General features: G+C 35.6%; 1 non-coding gene across 1 annotated transcript; it reads right to left on the bottom strand.

The window, feature by feature from the left end:
* Positions 1 to 5,683: 5,683 nt before the first annotated feature.
* Positions 5,684 to 5,790, bottom strand: LOC137752293 (U6 spliceosomal RNA). Its single transcript, XR_011071138.1, has one exon. It is a non-coding gene; the product is annotated as a U6 spliceosomal RNA (small nuclear RNA).
* Between the last annotated feature and the right edge of the window lie 666 nt (positions 5,791 to 6,456).

The raw sequence follows: 6,456 nt of genomic DNA, 5'->3' as shown, positions 1-6,456 counted from the left end.
TGAGGTGACCAGAATTTTAAGGGCAGATTTTCAGAGAAGGAGCCGTTCTTGACATTTTAGGAAAAAAGAATACCAAATATATACAGATTCTTCCAGACACTTGAAAAGTATGAAACATCCTCTAGCTCTTTTGATGAGCTCAACATAACTTGGAGAACAAAACTTACAGGAACATTACTGACTAATGTCTCTTCCACTCATTTGACTCATGAATACTGATGCAACAATTCTAACTAAAATACCAACAAACTGAATCCAGCAACATATAATTTTATACCATGTAAAAGGTTGGCTATACAATATTCTTTCAGGGATGCAAAGTTTGTTCAATAGTAAACATACCCTACAGTATTCCCTATAGTCCTCCTGTGAACAAAGTGATGGAGAAAAATATCATAGCTGCTGAAATAGCTACAGAAGAGCTTTTGATATTAGACATTTAGTCATGACAAAACTTTTATAACATTAAGAATAGAAGGGAACATCATTAATATGATAAACCCCAACCCCTGACGCCAGCACCATACTTAATGGTGAAATGTTGATAGCTTTCACTTTGGGAGTGAAATGAGGCAGGGATATTTGCTATTACCATTTATCTTCAATATTGTACTGGAGGATTAGGAAAGTACTGTTCAATAAAATATAAAAAACTCTAAAAAATGTATAATTTTGACTGTATTAAATGTAAAAGCTTACATTCCTTAAAATAACCCTTTAAGAAAGTGAATATTAAGCCAAATAACAAAAGATATTTGTGACCCATTTAACTATAAGTGGCCCAGATTTCTAAGTAATTCATAAAAACCAATAAGGAAAAAAATATCTGGTAGAAGATTGGGCAAAAAATTTGAACAGGCATGTTGTATAAGAAAATATCCACATTACGCAATTATTATACAACAGAATATGTGGTGCTATTTTACTAATAGTAATTGGGAAGCATAAAATAAAACCACAGTGAGATCCCATTAGACCCCACCAGAATGGCTAAAATTTTAAAACGCCAGAAAATGCCAGGCTATTTTGTTTTGCCAAAAAAGTGAAACAATAGGAACTTTCATACAGCTTTGGTGGAAGTGTAAACTGGTGCAACCATTTTGGAAAGCAGTTTGTCTTAACAATTAAATTGAAGATATGCATTCCTTATTACCCATAAATTCTATGCTTAGGAACTTATCCAGCAGAGGTATATGCAGATTTCCCCTAGAAGACACATACACAAATCTTTACAGTAACATTACTCATAATAGCCCCAAGCTGGAAATAATTCGAATGTCTATTATAGAGTGGGCACATGAATTGTGGTTTATAATTACAATGGAATACTATTCAGGAAAATGAATAAACTTAAGCTATAGGCAAAAACATAGAATAAAACAGATGTATAATATACTGTTGAAAGAATCCAGAATCAGAAAATATGTACTATTCAAATCCATTTATATAAGTTTCAAAAATAGGTTAATTAAACCGTTGTGTTTAGAGATGCATCCCTACAAGTGTACAGAAAAGGAAAAAAAGGAATATGGGAGAGAGTGTGAGAGAGAGTGTGTACTGGGGGTTTCTGAAAGTCACTGGCAATGTTCTATTTCTTCATCTGTTTTCACGGGGGGTTATTTTATAATAATTCAATAAACAAGATGTATCTTATGCACTTTTTTGTAAGTATGTCATAATACACAACAAAACGTTTAAAGTAATAAAATTGACACAATTTCTGGTCTTGTTGACTGTAAATCAAATGAGGAACTCTGAATTTACAAAGTTAAAATTAAGCTGAATGCCACAAAGTAGAACAAGTCAACTAATTAATTTACTCATTTTCCTTTGCATTAGAATTGTTGTTTTTTTTTTTTATCATAAACAGTGCTGGATTTTTATACAAACACCCATATTTTCTCCTCCCTAGTTTTACAAATATCGTTGGGAGTTTGTTTTACAAGTAGTTTTGTACTGCTTTGTTTTTGAGGACGTTTGTAATAAGTGGACATAAATGGATTTAAGCAGACATGGCCTGCAAAACACTCACTTTTCTGGCTTTTGTTCCACAAAAACCTGAGCTATTGAAGCAATTTTGCTAGGTGTTTCAGGTAGAGACAGTGCTTTTATAAAGAAACTAGAGAATAGGGAGAGAATCTCCGTGTCAACAGAGTGTGTAAAGTTCGTGTGTCCTGTGATTAAAGAGATTCACTTTTTGCACCTTTTTTCCCCCAAGTAGAAGAGAATTGAAGCCCCAAGAATAATAGAGACTTCACTTTCTGCTGCTCCAATGGGAATGGGCTTAGACTTACATTTATGTTAATTTAATAATGATTATCTTTATGTATTTAGTGACGGGCACAAGCAGAAACCTCTAAAGTATGCTTTAATTTTTAACTTGGTTGGTGATTACCTGAATGTTTGCTATGTAAAATCTCTACTGCCATGTGTTTTGGACCCTGCTTTTTCTTGGTTTAGCCTGTGGGCTCTTGAAAATCGAGTCAAATGCAAGGATTAAGTGCTGATGCTGTGTGAGGTGCAGTTCTAGCAAATGAGAGTGAGGGCAAAGGGAAGTGAGGCAGGGAAGGCTAGATAGGTGCCGTGCAAGGTGATATAGTATAGTGCTAGCCCTGTTTCATGCTGTACTGCAACAGATACAGCTGGCTGCTTGGTGGGAGGCCTGCCGTGCCTTACAGGTCATCTCCTCCAGGCAGGGTCAACAGAGAAACTGGCTCAGAGTAAAACCTTGGGGAAGAAGGAGAGGGAGTTTATATGACTGACTTGTTTTTGTCTCCTGTCCCTATTGGTCAAAGTTCACCACATGAGGTATCAATTCCCTTGTTCTTCTAGGTTACATTATTTGGCCCCTTTGGCAGCCACTTGGGAAACCAGATATTATTCTCATTGGTTTCACTTGGGTTCAAAAATTCTTTGGAGAGCCAGGTTCTCCTAGACTATGATTGTTCATGTGATTGTGGTTGAGTTGGAATGCCAAGAGAGCAGCTGCTGTGAAGCAAATAGGGAAAGATCCAGGGGGCAAGAGAGGCCAAGAGGATATTTGAGAAGAATATATTTTAAAATAAAAAAGTAAAGTCATACATATTTTGTATATACTTTCTCTTACACATAAAAACTTACTTGAAATAAATTGTCTCTAGCACTCATCGCCTTAAAATGCGTTCTTGCATGCTGATAAAAGAATGTCATCTTCTTGATTTCTGTGCTAAGAAAAGTAAATTTTATTTCTGAGACAGAAAACAAATCAGTTTGTAGCTTCGTATTGGTAGAGACAGAAATTAGTCCATAATCATCTCTTTGTGATAGTGCCTTAAAATTTATGTTTGGTTTCAAAAGGATTGTATCATTTATTATTATTACTGTATAAACTGTTTTTGATATATTAAGTGCAAATTTCCATTCATACTGCAAGTTACTTATTTTCAGTCATGATGGTTCAATATTGTGGTTCAAAGTACTTTTGAGAATAATTTCCTTATTTCCCATGATGTTAGTTTTAGTTTTTAATGGGGACAATTATAATGTCAAAAACTCTTTCTTTGGATTTAATGATGGTTGTAAATAAATTTTTAATTTTAGAAATCATACCACCAACCACAGAATTTTGAAAAGGAGTAGCGTATAACAGACCCTTGACTCTCTTGCTCTTTATCCCACTCGGTAAAAGCACTGGTCAAATTCAACTCTGCACACTCTATGCCCATACTATAACCAAAAAACAAACAAAACAAAACAAAATGTGCTTACTGATCTCACTTTAAATTTATAATCTCTAAACTAAGAGGATTCTTCATGCTGCCCATTGAGCAAAATACATTTTCCTGGTTGATTTTCTCTTTCGCACACCACTTCTTTTCTCCCCATTTCTTTATACTTGCAACATGTCTTCTTATCCTTATTATCAGCTCATAAGTTAATTTCTTTCCTCTTTGCAAAAATGGAAGCAATCAGAATAAGATTTCCAAGAGCTCCGACCTCATCTACCCAGGTATCTATTGCTGAGTTCCTGGGGACAACATTGTCTCATGTTATTATGAAGGAACCCTCCACATTCTGCACTGAGGGTGGCTCTGGTTTTGTGCCCTTATCCTATTTTCCCTTACTCGCTCAAGGATAATAATCCAGGAATTCTTTCATCTCCCTCCTGCATCATCATTTTTTCTCTTTTCTTAGATTATTCAGAACATCATCCAGGTAGGATTTTTTTTTTTTAACCACCATCATGAAATGATTTCCTCTTGACTCCCTATCTCCTTCCAGCTCTCACATCATTTTTCATTTCCCCTTTTAAAATAAAAGCACCCTCTAAAAGACTCACCCTTTCTTGTATTCTCTCATTCTCCCTTGAATTCACTGCAATCAGGTTTCCTCCTATACTATACCAGTGCACTAAACCTGCACTTTATCAAGATCAGCAGTGACCACCAATTGCCAATGATCATTTCTCACCTCTCATCTTGATTTACAGGTAGCATTTATCATAGTTGATCACTATGTCCATCTTGAAACACTTTCTTCACTTGACTTCCAACGCCACACTTGTCTAGTTGTCCTCTTACAGTTGTAGCCACTTGTTCTCATTGTCTTTTGCTGGTTCCTGTTCATCTACTCTATCTTCACATATTGGAGTGTCCCAGGGTAGAGTAGTTGGACATCTTGTCTTTTCTAGTCACACTTACTACCTAAGTGATCTACTCCACTCACGTGGCTTTACATATTATCTAAATGTTGATGACTCCCAAGCGCTGGATTCCAGAAATGCTTATGCAACTGTCTTCTACGTTATCCCCACTACCACACACGGTCAAAGCTTTCAACATTTTTTATCAACATTCTTGTAATATGCTTCGGATGGTCTCTCTGCTTCTGCCCTTACCCTATCCTATCTCCTTTTAACACTGCAGACAGAGTGATCCTGTTAAAATGTAGATTTTCTTAAAATCCTTACACTGCTTTTTTTTTTTTTTAACATCTTTATTGGAGTATAATTGCTTTACAATGGTGTGTTAGTTTCTGCTTTATAACAAAGTGAATCAGTTATACATATACATATGTTCCCATATCTCTTCCCTCTTGCATCTCCCGCCCTCCCTATCCCACACCTCTATGTGGTCACAAAGCACAGAGCTCATCTCCCTGTGCTATGCGGTTGCTTCCCACTAGCTATCTATTTTACGTTAGGTAGTGTATATATGTCCATGCCACTCTGTCTCTTTGTCACATCTTACCCTTCCCCCTCCCCATATCCTCAAGTCCATTCTCTAGTAGGTCTGTGTCTTTATTCCCATCTTGCCACTAGCTTCTTCATGACCTCTTTTTTTTTTCTCCTTAGATTCCATATATATGTGTTAGCATACTGTATTTGTTTTTCTCTTTCTGACTTACTTCACTCTGTATGACAGACTCTAACTCCATCCACCTCACTACAAATAACTCCATTTCGTTTCTTTTTATGGCTGAGTAATATTCCATTGTATATATGTGCCACATCTTCTTTATCCATTCATCCGATGATGGACACTTAGGTTGCTTCCATGTCCTGGCTATTGTAAATAGAGCTGCAATGAATATTTTGGTACATGACTCTTTTTGAATTATGGTTTTCTCAGGGTGTATGCCCAGTAGTGGGATTGCTGGGTCGTACGGTAGTTCTATTTTTAGTTTCTTAAGGAACCTCCATACTAAAAATATGGAACACTTCACGAATTTGCATGTCATCCTTGCACAGGGGCCATGCTAATCTTTTCTGTATCATTCCAATTTTAGTATATGTGCTGCCGAAGTGAGCACCTTACACTGCTTTTTATCTCAGAGTAAATGCCAAGGCCTTAATATGACCTTCAAGTTCTGACAAGATCTAGCCCTGTGTTATCCTTCTAACTGCATTTTCTACTCTTCTGTTGACTCTCCTCAGCTACTCTGAATTTCGTGCAGTTCCTTGAATACACCAGGTACTTTTGTACCCAGAGACTTTTACTTGCTGTTCCCTCTGCTTATAGGGTCTTCCCCCATATAACAACAAATTACAAATTACAAATCTAGCCAAGTATAAAAATATGATACATTTTATCAAGTTTTGTTTATTTTCTAATGCAAGGATGGTTTTCCATCATGAAACATATTAATGTAATTCACATAATTAATGTAAGTAATGTAAACATTAAAATGAAACCCATAGAATATCATTAGATGCAAAGAAAGTATTCAATAAAACTCAGTATCCATTCATAAGAATTCTTAGAAAATGATAAATATATACAAAAACTACAACAAATATCATATTTTATGATGAAACATTGAAAACATTTCCCCAAAAAGTAAGAACATGGTCGAAGATAGCCACTATAATTTCTTTTCCATTTTTACCTTGCAATTCAAGGCAGGACAATAGTAAAAGAAAACAGAATGCAAGTATATAAGAATAACAAAAGGTAAAACAAAGTATTCATTTGCCAA

Source organism: Eschrichtius robustus, chromosome 18 (assembly GCF_028021215.1).
Source record: "Eschrichtius robustus isolate mEscRob2 chromosome 18, mEscRob2.pri, whole genome shotgun sequence".
NCBI classification, from domain to species: Eukaryota; Metazoa; Chordata; class Mammalia; order Artiodactyla; family Eschrichtiidae; genus Eschrichtius; species Eschrichtius robustus.
Note: the sequence above shows the minus strand (reverse complement) of the source record. Positions and strands in the feature narration are given on the sequence as shown.